Genomic DNA, 18,414 nt, shown 5'->3' with positions numbered 1-18,414 from the left:
TGAATCAAATGTGTCCATCAGTTATCTCGGTGTTGTTAGCTAAAGTCACTCCTTCTTCTTAGTTTTCTGGAGGTCCATCTGAAAATAATCCCTCATTCATTAGAAAAGAACATTCAAGAAGACCTGTTTTTGGGGGCGTGTCTGTTTGATTGACAGGCCTGTGGTGCAGCTTTGAATTAAATCAAATTATTACTAAATATATTTCATTAAAACCAGATTGTGAACTATGCTGATTTGTATCGAACGTGTGATGACAGTTAAACACGATTCCGTAGCAAAGACTTTAGAAACACTGAGTTTCACTGATACAACCCCCAGAAATTGTGACTGGCCAAAAACAATTAAACTGTCTTTTGTTTTACTTTCCCTGAATAACTATATAGATTATTTTCCTCCCAAAATTATTTTTCCAAAATGAAACTCCAAGATAGTGGGTCAAAAACATAATCAGTCTTCTGACCTGACTCTCTTGGAGAGGTCTTAATGTTTTGTAACTTTGTACAAGAACATTTTGTTTCAGTAAAAGTACATTTTATCAGATTGAATGCTCACTGTTCTTGTTCTTGTCTCTGACTCAGAGCTCCTCGTACTCGTCTCTGCCTTGATGATGACAGCAGCCCTGTTTTCCTGTAACTGCTGTTCCCAGCCTGGAAGTTGAAAGAATGGAGGAGAATTGAAGGACGAATAAGAGGAGGCAAATGGTGAAGGAGGGTGGGAGGGCAGATGGAGGGAGGCTGTAAATGGTGATGCTGAAGTGGATCAGGCAATAGGCGTAGACGTCTGATGATGTTTGCCTCAAAAGCTACGTCAAACACAATTAACACTGCATGGAGTTTACTCAGACCTCCAAATGATTTCAGGGGGATATTTGGCTTCTCAGGGGCAAACAGGACGCACCGTCCAGCCCACGTTCGTCAGCAATTTACTTCAAACCGTGTTTGTTCTCGCCGATGGAGTTTCCATACATGTGAGAACATATAATTACCCTTCTACATCAGTATGACACTGAGATAATCTTCAAAGTGAGGGATTAATAGAATAGCCAGGTAGCCATGGCAACGGAGCAGATAAATGTATGTTTTTATGCACGCACTCAGACAATGCCCTCGCCAACAATACCACTGATATGTTTAGCAGGCCACGCGGATGATGATATAAATATATAAAGATATTTCATGTCCTGCATTGGATTTACAGTGAAATTCAATATACATTTTTAGTTGTTAGATGTATTTTTTCTCACTTATGGTATAGTTATCAATATAGATATCGCAATCACAATAATAATGCAAATTCAAGCAGTGTCTGTAGTTTTTGCAGTAACTCGCAATTTTGCAGAATTCATACATTATACGTTTTCTTTTCATGCATTTAATCTACAACATTGTTCGAAGAGATAAAATCCTGCCAATTAAAGTATCATACAATAGACTTAATTATGCACCCAAATCTAGCATACAAAACCTGGAACACATACAGAATATGTAGAGCAAATATGCATAATTCATCTATATTCTGCCTGCATGCAACATATGGCACGCGCATACGTCTGTCACGTCAGCATAATGCATAAACAAATGTCCTCCTTTCCTCAGCTGAGCGTGTCCAACGTGTGCAAGAAATGTAAAGATGCGTTTGCTGCCCTTCTAAACTGTAGGAATCAGCTACGACTTGAATCTAACAGTATGATGTCGTGAACAAACAAACACCTAAAGCACTGGTCCTTTTTATGACTTATTGACACTTGAATAAAGCTGAGATCTGAGAATGAGGCTGGTGATGCTGCTACTTTAGAAATATCCCATCCCCAGTGTGTTAGTCCATATCAGGAGCACCCAACTTATCTACACTGTCTGTGGGACATACCTCCAAGGAGATTGTTTTAAACTGAGAATATTAATGGTTCAAATATGTCTCAAAGATGTAAACATTGATTTTCAAAGGAGCCAAAATCATTTCAGCTTGACTTCATTTTTTAGCCAAGACGAGACAAACAGGAGTGAAGAGAGTATTTGTTGGGGACTAGTTTCTGCTTTGGATTTAGTTGTGTAGGTATTCATTTGGGTTTGAATCAAGATGAAATACAACTCCCATATTTATTTTAATGAGGCAGCATGTCAACCAGTGCAATGGTGTCACTGTTGTTGGGTGGTCGCGCCACTACTTGGGTTCATACCTATCATAGGAAAGACCCAAGAATCACAAGTATAGACCCAAGAATCACAAGTATACACCCAAATATCACAAGTATTTCACAAGTATAGACCAAAGAATCACAAGTATATCACAAGTATAGACCCAAGTATCACAAGTATATCACAAATATAGACCCAAAAATCACAAGTATAGACCCAAGTATCATAAGTATAGACCCAATAATCACAAGTACAGTGGGTACGGAAAGTATTCAGACCCCTTTACATTTTTCACTCTTTGTTTCATTGCAGCCATTTGCTAAAATCAAAAAAGTTCATTTTATTTCTCATTAATGTACACTCAGCACCCCATCTTGACAGAAAAAAACAGAAATGTAGAAATTTGTGCAAATTTATTAAAAAAGAAAAACTGAAATATCACATGGTCATAAGTATTCAGACCCTTTGCTGTGACACTCATATTTAACTCACATGCTGTCCATTTCTTCTGATCCTCCTTGAGATGGTTCTACTCCTTCATTGGAGTCCAGCTGTGTTTAATTAAACTGATTGGACTTGATTAGGAAAGGCACACACCTGTCTATATAAGACCTTACAGCTCACAGTGCATGTCAGAGCAAATGAGAATCATGAGGTCGAAGGAACTGTCCAAGGAGCTCAGAGGCAGAATTGTGGCAAGGCACAGATCTGGCCAAGGTTACAAAATAATTTCTGCAGCACTCAAGGTTCCTAAGAGCACAGTGGCCTCCATAATCCTTAAATGGAAGAAGTTTGGGACGACCAGAACTCTTCCTAGACCTGGCCGTCCAGCCAAACTGAGCAATCGTGGGAGAAGAGCCTTGGTGAGAGAGGTAAAGAAGAACCCAAAGATCACTGTGGCTGAGCTCCAGAGATGCAGTAGGGCAGGGGTGGCCAACCAGTCACAACTAAGAGCCACATTTTTTACTGTGTTACCGCAAAGAGCCACATCATACACATGGGCACACATGAACATCACCCCATCCCTTCCTCTTACACACACACCTCTGCTCAGCCAAATTTATTGTGTGACATTATCATGTCACACACCAACATGATAATGACAGAAATGGACTCCTACAGTACTAAGACCACAGGCCAGTCATTTTCAACAATGAACATTGTGTGCACTGTCTCACACACACAAACTCTCAGTTCAACAAAGTCCACAAACAAAAACATAATAATTTACAATAACGTTTTTCACTTACTATGCATGTTGCTTAGTGCGACTTCTGGCACTCCTTGAACAATCCTCTTCAAATCTGGCTTGTATTCTGTTGTTGCCACTCGAAGCAATTCTTTCACGCGGGTGTCAGTCAGAACAGATCGATGCTTTGATTTCACGTGTTTCAGGGTAGAAAACACAGACTCGCAGACGTATGTTGACCCAAACATTGACAGTATCTTAAGCGCAGCCCGTTTGACATTGGGGTATTTTTCCATTGGCACACTTTTCCAGAACTCAATGGTCCCTTCCCTTAAAGCAGGTTTCAGTTGGTCCTCCTCACAAAGATCGATCATCTCCAACTCAGCCGCGGCCTCATCTGTGACTAGCGGGGCTTTCAAACAGTCCGTCTCCGCATTAAATGGGTCGACGAGGAACGTAATCTGTGGCCTTTTCAGTTGTAGATCACGGAACCGGATGACAAACCTTTCGTGCAGGTTTTCAACCAGCGTTGCATATCTGGCTCTTTGCTTATTCAGGGCGGCGCTGGTGACTTGCCCGCTGGCTTTTAGCAGAGTGGGAAAATGCGTTAAATCTCCCTTTTGAATATGCGCCTTGAACAGCTTCAGTTTGTTGACAAACGCAAACACACTTTGCAGCAGGTCAGGCAGCATTTTTAACTTACCCTGCAGGGTCAGGTTCAGTCTGTCCAAGTGACACAGCGTGTCGACCAAAAAGGCCAGATCCATAATCCACTCGACGTCCGAGAGCTCGGGATCGTCCTTGTCCTTCTCTTCCATGAACAGTTTCACGGCATCCAAAAGCTCAAAGAAGCGAGCGAGCACCTTGCCTTTGGACAGCCACCTCACAGTGCAGTGCAGCGGCAGGTCACCTGGAAGTCCTTGGTCCAGCTCAGCGATGAGATTCTTCAATTGCCTGTGGTTAAGCGCATGTGTGCGGATGTAGTTGACGATTTCCATCACAGGCTTCATGACGTTGTCTAAATTCAATGATTTAGACACGAGTTGCTCCCTGTGGATGATGCAGTGGAAATTCCAAAACTCGGGAAATGTTTGGTCAGCTTTGCACAGCCCCACAAGTCCGTTCACAGATCCGGTCACGGCCGGCGCTGCTCCATCCGTGGCTACTGCAGTTAGCTTCGGTGTGGGCAGATTTGCTTTCGCAAATGCAGCCATCATTGTTTCTTTCACATCTATGCCACGGGTTCTGTCTTTTAATGGCACAACATCAAGGAGTTCTTCTTTGATCACACAATCTTTTGACACAGACCGTGCAAACATTGCCAGCTGAGGCTCGTCTTGTACGTCACAACTTTCATCCAATGCGACACTAAAATACTCACATGCTTGAAGGTCAGAGTGCAACTGTGATTCAACAGCCGTGTTAATGTCCGATATTCAGTGTTCAACAGTGTGGCGGGACAGTTGGACGTCTGATACCATTCGTTTTAGTTTGTCGTTTTCAGGAGACAAGATTTCAACAACGTCACTGAGGCATTTTTTAACGAACTCCCCTTCATTGAATGGCTTTTTAGCCCGTGCAATGCTCCAAGCCAGTTGATACGATGCAAGCGTGACAGTCTCTGAGTGCTTCGTAATTTTTTGGAAAAACTGTACCTGCTTTTCTGCCTGACTTTTCAAAGTGTCCAACTTGTGCTTGCAAAATTCAGTACCTTTTGGAAATCCCTGGTCGATGTTAGCATGGAGTGAGCTGAAGTGGCGCTGCAGATTTGAAGCTTTGAAATACGCTAATGACGTCTGACATATCAGGCAGAATGGCTCGCCATGACGTTCAACAAAAAAATATAAACTTTCCCACTCTGTTAAAAACGTCCTGTGTTCATCTTCATATTTTCGTTTAGCTGTGCATTTTTTTCCTGCCATTTTGAGAGCGAACTGGACACTAATTGTTTCCTCCAATGGGTTTGCACCTCCTGCTTTGCGGAATTTCACCTCATGCGCATGCGCGTTTGACGAAAATACCATATTGAACTCAAGCGAAGCGAACACGCACAAAAAAAAAACCACAAACACAAATGTTGATATGAACGTAAAAGAGCCGCATGTAACCAGGCAAAGAGCCGCATGCGGCTCGGGAGCCGCGGGTTGGCCAGGCCTGCAGTAGGGAGATGGGAGAAAGTTCCACAAAGTCAACTATCACTGCAGCCCTCCACCAGTCGGGGCTTTATGGCAGAGTGGCCCGACGGAAGCCTCTCCTCAGTCCAAGACATATGAAAGCCCGCATAGAGTTTGACAAAAAACACATGAAGGACTCCCAGACTATGAGAAATAAGATTCTCTGGTCTGATGAGACCAAGATTGAACTTTTTTGGCGTTAATTCTAAGTGGTATGTGTGGAGAAAACCAGGCACTGCTCATCACCTGCCTAATACAATCCCAACAGTGAAACATGGTGGTGGCAGCATCATGCTATGGGAGTGTTTTTCAGCTGCAGGGACAGGACGACTGGTTGCAATTGAAGGAAAGATGAATGCGGCCAAGTACAGAGATATCCTGGAAGAAAACCTCTTCCAGAGTGCTCTGGACCTCAGACTGGGCCGAAGGTTCACCTTCCAACAAGACAATGACCCTAAGCACACAGCTAAAATAACAAAGGAGTGGCTTCGAAACAACTCTGTGACCATCCTTGACTGGCCCAGCCAGAGCCCTGACCTAAACCCAATTGAGCATCTCTGGAGAGACCTGAAAATGTCTGTCCACCAACGTTCACCATCCAACCTGACAGAACTGGAGAGGATCTGCAAGGAAGAATGGCAGAGGATCCCCAAATCCAGGTGTGAAAAGCTTGTTGCATCATTCCCAAGAAGACTCATGGCTGTACGAGCTCAAAAGGGTGCTTCTACTCAATACTGAGCAAAGGGTCTGAATACTTATGACCATGTGATATTTCAGTTTTTCTTTTTTAATAAATTTTCACAAATTTCTACATTTCTGTTTTTTTCTGTCAAGATGGGGTGCTGAGTGTACATTAATGAGAAATAAAATGAACTTTTTTGATTTTAGTAAATGGCTGCAATGAAACAAAGAGTGAAAAATTTAAAGGGGTCTGAATACTTTCCGTACCCACTGTATATCACAAGATAAGACCCAATAATCACATGTATAGACCCAAGAATCAAGAGTATAGACCCAAGAATCACAAGTATAGACCCAAGTTTCACAACTATATCACAGGTATAGACCCAAGAATCAGAAGTGTATCACAAGTTAACACCCAGGAGTCACAAGTATAGACCCAAGAATCACAAGTATAGACCCAAAAATCACAAGTATAGACCCAGAAATCACAAGTATAGACCCAGGTATCACAAGTATAAACTGAAGAATCTTGTGATACTTGGGTCTAAGTACAACATCTGGAACACAGCACTGTCATTGTCAGTATGCTGATGTCGGCATTTAACTCAAATCACTTTAATATAGAACCTGACCTCCTCAGAGAGTTTTAGTACAACAGTTGAACTGTACAACATAAATCTATTGGTTCATGCACACATGATACTTCTTCATAGAACCAACTGATCATTGGTTTTGTATGAATTAGAATAGATTGTAAAGAGTTTAATCAACATAGTTAAAGACCTGAGGCCACCTACAGTGAAGAGTAACACCCTCTTCCAAAAATAGCCGTCAAGAGTCATCTTATCATTGTACATACAGGATGTAATTGATGGCCTGGCCACTGTCAGCTGATGAGAAGACACACACACACACTCACACACACACAGCCTTACAATCATCCAAACTAAAAGGAGAAACATGGAGCCAGGACGTCTCACATGATCTTATCAGAGCTGACAGGATCCATGAGTCTCTCACACAGGTCCTCACATTCCTCACATTCCTCACCTAAACATTTGCAGTGCTGCACTGGGGGCTCTTTATGGTACCATACCACACCGCAACCCCCCTACACACACACACACACACACACACACACACACACACACACACACACACACACACACACACACACACACACACACACACACACACACACACACACACACACACACACACACACACACACACACACCCCACCACCGTGCCGGCCTTGTGACTCTCTCCAAGAGCTGCTGACAGCCAGACCTTTTGGACGTGAGGGTGACCGATGAGAGACAGAGGGCTGTATGTACACACCGAGAGGCAGAGTGGCCTTTTTAGTGGAGGGTCAGCCTGACACTGATGTCATCCCTGACCATTGGGCATGAGATAACTCCACAGCTCGCTGCCTCCTGGCTTCTTCTCCATATAAGGACGCCTCCATTCATATTACACTTCAGTTATTATTAGTACAGCCTGCAGTTGGCTTTCAAGTGCGGGAACAGCAAAATGCACATATTCACATCAGGGCTGTGTTTTGATAGCAAAGAGAAAAAATAAACACAAATGAGTAATAACAAAAATTAATAAATAAATGTTATATCTGTTATTACTCAAGCGTCATCCAGCAGTGATGTCACAGGTTGGTTTGTGAATGTTATGAAGCCTCCAGTTCAGATCCTACATTTGGGGGATGTAAATGGATCCGTAGCTAACAACTTGAGCGTCTCTGTATATATTTGGTCAAAGTAGCATCATGAAATAAATGCAGAATTTTATGTTGGCTATCCCTGGATTACTTTAATGTTGAAGAGAACTTAAAAATATAATGATTCTCAGGCAGATTCTGCAGTAATTAGGAGAACGTTTCATCTGTTATTTTTAAACACATTGATGGACACTCATTAACATGAATTGCATCCTCAGAAGGCGTCTCATTGAATCCAGAAATTTTTCTATCATGTCTGTGTGTTCAGATTTAACCAATCATCAATCATCAGTGATGTCATCAACCATCAGTGATGTCATCAACCATCAGTGATGTCATCGTTGGTTTGTGAACGTTATGAATCCTCCAGTTCAGATTCTGTCCGTCACCATCTTTGCTAGTTCGGAGAGGTTTGGAGCAGGAAGTGACCATATTTGGACGAGCTGGGGGAGGAGCCAGATGTGGATCTGACTGATCTGACGATACTACGTCCCGCCCACCGATAGCTGTAACCTGACTGCACCACAGGCCTGTCAATCAAACAGACACACCCCCAAAACCAGGTCTTCTTGAATCTTCTTTTCTAATGAATGAGGGATTATTTTCAGATGGACCTCCAGAAAACTAAGAAGAAGGAGTGACTTTAGCTAACAACACCGAGATAACTGATGGACACATTTTATTCACTTTGGATTTAATGAGAGAAGTTGAATGGGAGTCTATGGAGCCGGAGGCTTTTTGGAGCCGACCTCTAGTGGCACTCGCTGGTATTGCAGCTGAAGACACTTCTGGATCGGAACCATTTTACAGACCTGAAGCTCCGAACTCTTTTATATACAGTCTAGGTTATTACTTCAGATTTGGTGTGTTGAGTCACATGATTTAAATTTTTTGTGATGTCACTCTTTCAGAAACGAGGTGACGTCCACCAGCCCACCACGTCTTCTGTCCCCGGTGTCCCTCTGTTTCAGTGTCTTTGTGATAACATTGTGACAAATGACCTTCAGCTACTGAATGTTATTTGGTCTGACACCTTCATCCTTTTACTGGATTCTTCCTGAAAGACACACATGAGATATTAAAGGTCACTGTGTCCCTTTTACCCCCTATCAGTGTGTTGAATACACACATACACACATATACACACACACACCCCAAAACACAGGAATCTGAAACAGCTCCCGACGAGCCTCTCTGGATCCACTGGGGGCTCCCTCGCGCTGGCTGTGCTGCCGTCACACACTCCAACGCACACACATCAGTAGTGAAACCTGACCTGTAACGTCTGCACTGACAGCTGGAGCCCCATGTGGATCCCCTTACCCTGCAGAAGCATAACTATGCATAACCATCAAACCTGAGACCCCCTCTATTAATAACTCGGCGGTGGGAACCTCACTTTTGGGCAGATACCAAACGGCTCCGTGCAGAGGTAGAATGAGGACAAACTCCCAGACACTGAGGAGCTCAGAGATGCTCCCGACCGCCTCGCTGTGCAGAAACCTGCTTGTGCTGTGAATAATTCAGCAGCAGCGTGTAACTGAAAACTGAGCGTGGGTTGAAATGAGAAAAGGAGGGATTCCCTGTGTGTGTGTGTGTGTGTGTGTGTGTGTGTGTGTGTGTGTGTGTGTGTGTGTGTGTGTGTGTGTGTGTGTGTCGTGCTAAGTGGAGGAAGCCCTCCACCCCCCCCTCCCGTTCCGGCCTCTGCAGTGAGCCTCACCCATGCGACAGCCAATCAGATCGCAGCTAGAGAGGAGGAGAGTGTGACGGGGGAAGCCAGGCTGGGGATGGTGCTTGCCTGCAGTGATGGGCGTAGGTGTGTGTGTGCAAAACACTGATGGAAATCCATAATTTATACACATTTATTCCATAAATATGTTGTAGAAATATGTGTGTTTTTATTTCTAATATTTCAGCTACTTTTACTAATTCTGACTGCGTGAAACAACCATGCAGAAACAGGAAGTGCAGCAGGAATGCAGATAAGATGCCAGACAGTTGAACGTGTATAATGTGTAGATATCCTGGTCACCTGTCAGTATGCTGACCTTGGAGGAACCTTGGAGTCATCTTTGATGAGGATTTGTCCTTTAGACACCAGATAAAGCAAATCTCCAGAACTGCCTTCTTTCATCTACGTAATATTAATAAAATCAGGAAAATCCTTCCTCAGCGTGACGCAGAAAAACTCATTCATGCGTTTGTTACTTCTAGACTAGATTATTGTAATTCCTTGTTGTTAGGATGTCCAAATTACTCATTAAAAACCTGCAGCTGATTCAAAATGCTGCAGCAAGAGTACTGACGGGATTTAACAAGAGAGATCATATTTCTCCAGTTTTATCTTCTCTTCACTGGCTTCCTGTGAAATCAAGAATATAATTTAAAGTTCTCTTGATGACTTACAAAGCTCTACATGACCAGGGTCCATCATATCTTATAGAACCATATAATCCTAGCAGAGCACTTCTCTCTCAGTACGCTGGTCTACTTGTGGTTCCTAGAGTTTCCAGAAGTAGAATGGGAGGCGGAGCTTCAGTTTTCAGGCTCCTCCCCTGTGGAACCAGCTCCCAGTTTGTGTTGGAGGGTCAGAAACCCTCTCTAGCTTTAAGATTAGACTCAAAACGTTCCTTTGTGATAAAGCCTATAGTTAGGGCTGGCTCAGGTAGACCTGAACCAACCCTTAGTTATGCTGTTATAGGCCGAGGCTGCTGGGGGACCTCGTTACATGCTGAGCTTTTCTTTCCTCCTACTCTTTAACTGACTCATACCTCACCATCTTTTTCTCTCCCATAGTTTCTTCTTATTATCTGTTGTCTCCATTCAGTTCCTTCACTCGTGTAGTTTCTGTTCTTTCTTTTCCAGATGTCCCGTCATGGAGCTGCATGTCTCTGCTCTGTACTTGTCATCTCCACCAACAGTTCTTCTCTTCTATCTCTATGCTGTCCTTTTCTCTCTCTGCTCTCCTCTCACCCCAACCGGTCGAGGCAGATGCTCCGCCCACCTCTGATCCTGGTTCTGTTAACAGATGTTCTCCACCTCTGATCCTGGTTCTGTTAACAGATGTTCTCCACGATCCCTGTTAACCTCTGATCCTGGTTCTGTTAACAGATGCTCCGCCCACCTGTGAGCCTGGTTCTGTTAACAGATGCTCCGCCCACCTCTGATCCTGGTTCTGTTAACAGATGCTCCGCCCACCTCTGATCCTGGTTCTGTTGGAGGTTTCTTCCTGTTAAAGGGAGTTTTTCTTCCCTCTGTTGGAGGTTTTTCTCCCTTAAAGAGTTTTTTCCCTCCTAGCTTATGTGGGAATTGTTGAATTGTTGGTTTCTCTGTTTAATATTGTAAAGTTCTTCTTTAAGGACTTTAATGTGTTAAGTGCCATGAAATAACCTGTGATGTGATTTGGCGTTATATAAATAAAGGTGAATTGAATTGAATTGAATTGAATTGAATTGAATTGAATTGAATTGAATTGAATTGAATTGAATTGAATTGAATGTCTTATAGCTTAATGCTCCATCAGAAAACAAGACAAATTTAGGCTTTTTAGGGGTACATTTGCATAAATGTTGTTTTATGATCTTGAGTTTCTTTTTTAAAGAAAAAAAATGCAACTATATTACGAACTAACATTATAATAAAATAATGCTGCAAACTAACTGTGAAAGTTTTGCAACCTGACGCACATTTGTGAATTAAATATCTAAAATAAGCGTGTCTGGTTGTGACATGCTAACATGAGTTGCACCTGAACTTTACTGTCTTTTAAAGGAAACATACACACACTTCTACATATAGCAGACTGGGTACAACGGCTCTTTCACTTTATTGGTGTAGCCCTCTGTTTCTGTCCTGCAGCATCCCCCACAGTCTGTTGGAGTATTCTGGCTTTAAATAATTAAAGCTTTCTGAAATAGAGGTCAACTCTGCCCTCACTCTCAAACTGGCTGGACACTGGGGCGTCTTATTATTTTGCAGTTCAGAGTTCAGAGAGATTGAACTCGTGAGAGCGACAGGAAGTAGAAACATCTTGACCTCTTCGAACAAACAGGGACTGAAATTTGGTGTGACGACGACATTACACTTTCTTTTTTTTCATTGCTTCACTTAATCCACCAAAATAAAAGCATCAGATGCCCCATAAGATGTTAAAAGTTAGTGAATCCTCCACTGCAGTTGGTATCTCACATTTCTACACAGATCCACTCTTTTAGGATGAATCCAAACAGAAATAGCAAAGGAACAAATTCCTGCCAAAATCCAGCAGATCCTACACACACAAGACATGACGTGAATTATGTCCTTTTAAAGATGGACATAGAAACAACAATTAAATATCTATTCGGGTATTATGTCTCCTGATGAAAACAGAAACATGCCCGATCAGCGAGCCCTCTGGGGAAATCTGGAGACAATCAGAGAACTCCAGACCTGTTGGGCACACGGTCCCCAGTGACCTGTCACTGAGTGTGTGTGTGTGTGTGTGTGTGTGTGTGTGTGTGTGTGTGTGTGTGTGTGTGTGTGTGTGTGTGTGTGTGTGTGTGTGTGTGTGTGTGCGTGTGTGGGAGGCTGTGGACATGGGGGAGGAGTCAATCCACAATTAAATCCCTATTATCCCCCTTTAGAACCAAATTAAGAAAATTGCTTAAGTGCTCTATGAGGAGAGATGGGGATGACCATCGTCAGCTCTGGACCAGGGGTCAAGGGTCAGAGGTCAAACTGGTGACCTGCACAGGCTGCTGTTTGCAGGATGAGCCTCTCTTTCCATTTCTCACCTCATTAAGAACATTGGCAGACAACGTACTGAGAAAATTCTCATTGGAGGAGTAATTTTTCATGATCATAAATGATACACGTGGCTCAACAACGGTCATTTGACTTTTCCTGGCTGATGCCATTATTTTTAGATTTTTATTGAAATGAAATCGCTCTCTTTTGCATGCCAGATTCACATGCTCCATCCACAACAGAACAACTGTGTCCCAGAAGCTGGTTGCGGTGTGTTAGTCTGAAATCCTACTTCTCCTGTGGAAGAACACACTGTAATCCTTCTTCCTCACAACCATGAAAGCTCTGCATCACATTTAAAATGCAGCTGACTGGTACGGTTATGAAGAAAAAGGTTACTAAACCCACTTCAGGCTGGAAGAGGAGCCTTTGAATTAGTCACCAGGGAAGACGCATGTGAATAGTGGAAGAGGAGAATTGTCTTTCATCTGTTAATTGTGCACAAATATAATAGAAGCTGCAACTGAGTGGAAGTTAAGTAGACGGCTGTGAAGGTAGAACAGAGACAAAGCATGTTATCTCCCTGAACGGGTTCCAGGATGATGAGTTTCTATCGACTGATCAGCCAAGACGAGAAGCGGACAATTCAGATGTTGATGCACAACACTGATGCTGCGCCAATCGATAGTTTGGTATTGTTGCACCACAGCGATGTACAATGTAGAGCAACCATCTGAAAGGACATGTTACAGTTCCATTAGCCATGTACCACGGTGGCAACCCAGGACACTGTTGTAAACACTGTTGTAAAATGTAAATAACAACAGATTACAATGATTTTCAAATCATGTAAACCCATATTTAAGTGAAGATATACCAAAGACAACATATGAAATGTTAAAACTGAGAAATTCAAGTGTTTTTGGAGAACATTTGCTCATTTTGACAACTCTGTAAACATTGGGGAACTGAGGAGACCAGTTTCTGGAGTTTAGAAAGTGAAATGTGGTCCCATTCTTGCCTGATAGAGGATTTCAGCTGCTCAACAGTTCAGGGTCTCCTTTGTTGTATTGTTCATGGTCCTGATGCTCCAGATGTTTTCAATGATTGACAGGTCTGAACTGCAGGACGCCAGTTTATCAGCGGACTCTTCTACTAGAGAACCATGCTGTTGGAATACGTGCAGAATGTGGTTGGACGTTGTTCTGCTGAAATAAACAAGACCTTCCCTGAAAGAGACATTGTCTGGATGGCAGCATATGTTGCTCCAAAACCTGAATATATCATTCAGCAGTAATGCTTCTTTCCAGATGTTCAAGCTACCCATGCCATGTGCACTAATGCATCCTGTACCATCACAGATGCTGGCTTTAGAACTGAGCTGATAACAAGCTGGATGGTCCCTCTCCTCTTTAACCTGGAGGATGCAGCGTCCATGATTTCCAAACAGAATCTCAGATTGTGATCCATCAGACCTCAGGACAGTTGTCCACTTCACCTCAGTCCATCTTCAATGATCTCGGTCCAGAGAAGGCGGCGGTGTTTCTGGATCATGTTTCTATCTGGTTTCTTCTTTGGAGAGTTTTAACATCATTTGTGGACGCAGCGATGAACTGTGTTCACAGACGATGGTTTTCACAAGTGTTCCTGAGCCCATGCAGTGATTTCCACTCCAGAATAGTGTGTTTTTAATGCAGTGCTGCCTGAGGGCCCGAAGATCACCACCATCCAATATTGGTTTCCAGCCTTGTTCCTTGTGTTCAGAGATTTCTCCAGATTCTCTGAATCTTTTAATGATATTATGAACTGTAGATGATTAAATCCAATAATTCATTTTATCACACTGTCTTTCACAGAGTGGTGAACCTCACCCCATCTTCATTTCAGAGAGGCAGTCTCTCAGCAGTGATCTTTTTATACCCAATGTTACTGATCTGTTGCCATGGTAACCTAATTAATTGTGAGATGTGCCAACAGGTGTTTTTTTGTTTTGACAAAAATGTTTAGACAACATTTCTAGTCTTTTGTTGCTCCTGACCCAATTTTTTTGGAAAGTGTTACTGGCATCAAATTCAAAATCAGCAGGTATTTTTAATAAAACAATACAATCTTCTGGAATTACAGAACAAGCTGTAAAAATCCAATGTATCTTTATCACAGCTAAATGGGCATAGCACCAGTGCAGTCACATCTCGCTCACTGGCCGGGGATTGTGTTGTAGGCTTGAGGGGACTGGAAGTGGGTTACAAGGCATCGCAGCCTCTGGGCCCATCTCCATCTCCACCCCTGACTCCTCACCTCCCTCTCTGCCCACTTTGAATGCCTGGGAACTGGGTGAGGGGTGTAGTGTAGCAGGGAACGTGCCAGGGAAGGGTGGGGTCCTCCCACCAGGGGGGAGGGGGTTGCTAGGCAGGAGGAACATCTAAAGGAGGACAAACTCAGTGACCCCGATGTCACACGCCCATGTCGGCTTGTAATGATTTATTAATGGTGCCATTAGAAACTATCACGAAGAGGCAGCATCACTCTGTGTGTGCAGAAACATCCGGTGGGTGTTTGAGTCACTGCTCCGAGGTTAATGGTTGACAAAGAGCTCTCGTTATCAGCTTAAAATACTTATATAAAAACCACTTCTTCTAGCAGCTTCTCGGTTCGTGCCTCTCTCTCTCCCATCCTTCTGTTTCTCTCCGACTGCGGAGGATTTTCTGTCAGAGCCTTGGATCTGAATGAGAAGCACGTTCAGCATGAATCAGAAGCAGAGGAGGGAGCTCTGCATCATCACAGCCTCTCAGAGCCAGCGGACGATTCTCAACTACACGCCGCCTCTCTCTCTTCCTCCTTTCTTTTTTTTGCTGTGTCGTACTACCTTGGCAGCCTTCACCTAAAATTCAAGCATCTCCAGCCTTCGCCGACTCGTTACCAAGAAGAAGGGATGTGAATGGATGAAGGATGCTGCAGGCTTGTTTCTGGCTGCTCTGCATCAGCAACACACTGTCTGACGTCAGCACAGCAGCTCTCCTGCATCATCAGCCACAGCGCACAAGAGAGTTCATGCATGCACACACACACACACACACACACACACACACACACACACACACACACACACACACACACACACACACACACACACACACACACACACACACACACACACACACACACACACACACACACACACACACACACACACACACACCTCATCATCATTGGCAGCTGAGTCGCTGCTGTTGTGAGCTCAGCCTCCGGTATGTCCGGTTGCTGCGCTGGTTGTGACACACTTAAGCAGACGTAATGACTGTTACACACTTTTTCAAAGCTACTTCCACTTTTACATCCAGTCTGTGGATTTCTTATAACGATATGAAGGAGGATGATTATTGAGGCTAAATACGGTCATCAGGCGCTAATGGTTTTGAAGCACCTTAATTAGCTGTGTGCCACAGCAGGCCGCACTATGATAACTGACTTCCTGTTGTTTTTTCCTCATGCCGTCTCTCCCTCCACACTCACCTGCTGCACCTTAGTTCGTACAGCAGAATGTACACAACATACAGTATTTTCTTTTTTTTCTTTAAACATCTCTTTATTAACTTTTATAATAAGAGGAACAACAGCAATAAAACAAAAGCAGTTCGAACATCTGTAAGTAACATGCCAATAAAATAAAAGTAAGAAATTAAAAATACAATTAAGGCGTCACAGTGGTTAGCGTTGTCGCCTCACAGCAAAAAGGTTCTGGGTTCAAATCCGGGCCTTTCTGTGGTGAGTTTGCATGTTCTCCGTGTGCCTGTGTGGGTTCTCTCGGTTCTCCTGCTTCCTCCCACCATCCAAAGACATGCATCTCTGGTTAATTGGTGGTTCTACAAATGTCCCTCAGGTGTGAATGAGAGCGTGAACGGTCTTTGTTTCCGTCTGTCTCTATGTGTCCCTTTGATGGACTGATGATCTGTCCAGGTGAACCCTGCCTTTGTCCTCAGTGAGGTGGGATAGGCTCCGCCCCCCCGTGACCCTGTTCAGGATAAAGTGGTTATAGATGATGAATAACAAACTTATATAATAACTAAAAAAGTAAATCAATGTTTTTTTTGTAAATATTTAGTTCATCAGTCCATGCATAGTTCTCTATCTTATTATGTTCCAAAAAAAATTAAAAAACATTCCAGATTTTCCTAAAACTTGTCAAACAGTATTTTCATATCAGCTCCTCCATCACGTCTCCAACAGCCTGAAACCATGAGAGAACGTTGCAGTAATAATTTATCCAGCTCACCATCACATGAATCTGATTCTCTCTCTTCACTTATGAATGATGATCAATGTCATGAGATGAATCACGGCGTCACATCTGAGGACGGAGTCTCACGTTTGAACTGTGCACACGTGCCGCTCCTCCGCAGGAACCTCGGCAGCGTCGCGCTCAACGTATCGATCTCATCGCATGAAGCTTCGCCGTGCATGTCGATGTTCTCCGTAAACTACACGTGTGCCGTGTGCAAGCGTGTAGTTTACATGTCCAGGCTGTCAGGGTCAGCGCGCGTGTGTGTGTGTGTGTGTGTGTGTGTGTGTGTGTGTGTGTGTGTGTGTGTGTGTGTGTGTGTGTGTGTGTGTGTGTGTGTGTCGGGCCAGTTAACACACCAGCACCATGATGCTCACAGGATTTTCCCAGCATGCCCTGGGCTCCAGCCTCCAGCGACAGAGGTCACACAAGACAGTCCTTCTTGCCTTTTTGAATAAATAATGAAGTACGACAGAACGGATGTGTGGAATGATTTATGTCCTACATCTACTTTAAAACCTGAAAACAACCGAATAAATCGCATTAAACTAACTATAAACAAATCACTTAAAACAATGTATACGAGTGTTATTTCAATTAAGCGATTATACAATAAGTTACCAACTAAATCAGCTCTCAAAATATAAAGCGTTTTGTTAGTGTGATCTCCGTTTCCATGGCAACACATGGGGTGTGACTAACAACTGGAAAACACATCAGTCCCCTCAGTAGACTCTTATGTATGCAGTGTTTACTACTCCAGGAAGTAGTCTGACCCTTAGCAACCACCTAGCAACAGAGGCTTTCTAGTCTCTAACTAAATAAATACAGAACATAGAAACACTAAACTGATCAGCTAGTTCAGTCTGGTTGGAACAAAGATATCTGATGAACAAAGATATCTGAAGGACAAAGATATCTGATGAACAAAGATATCTGAGGAACAAAGATATCTGATGAACAAAGATATCTGATGAACAAAGATATCTGATGAACAAAGATATCTGATGAACAAAGATATCTGATGAACAAAGATATCTGATGAACAAAGATATCTGATGAACAAAGATATCTGATGAACAAAGATATCTGATGAACAAAGATATCTGATGAACAAAGATATCTGAGGAACAAAGATATCTGATGAACTAAGATATCTGGTGAACAAAGATATCTGAGGAACAAAGATATCTGAGGAACAAAGATATCTGGTGAACAAAGATATCTGAAGGACAAAGATATCTGATGAACAAAGATATCTGAGGAACAAAGATATCTGAGGAACAAAGATATCTGATGAACAAAGATATCTGATGAACAAAGATATCTGAGGAACAAAGATATCTGATGAACTAAGATATCTGATGAACAAAGATATCTGATGAACAAAGATATCTGAGGAACAAAGATATCTGAGGAACAAAGATATCTGGTGAACAAAGATATCTGAAGGACAAAGATATCTGATGAACAAAGATATCTGATGAACAAAG

The sequence above is a fragment of the Brachyistius frenatus genome, unplaced genomic scaffold (assembly GCF_029030835.1).
Source record: "Brachyistius frenatus isolate BFR_SWC_R1_liver_20210118 unplaced genomic scaffold, ASM2903083v1 Contig_75, whole genome shotgun sequence".
Classification (NCBI taxonomy): Eukaryota; Metazoa; Chordata; class Actinopteri; family Embiotocidae; genus Brachyistius; species Brachyistius frenatus.
This window is presented reverse-complemented; position numbering follows the sequence as displayed.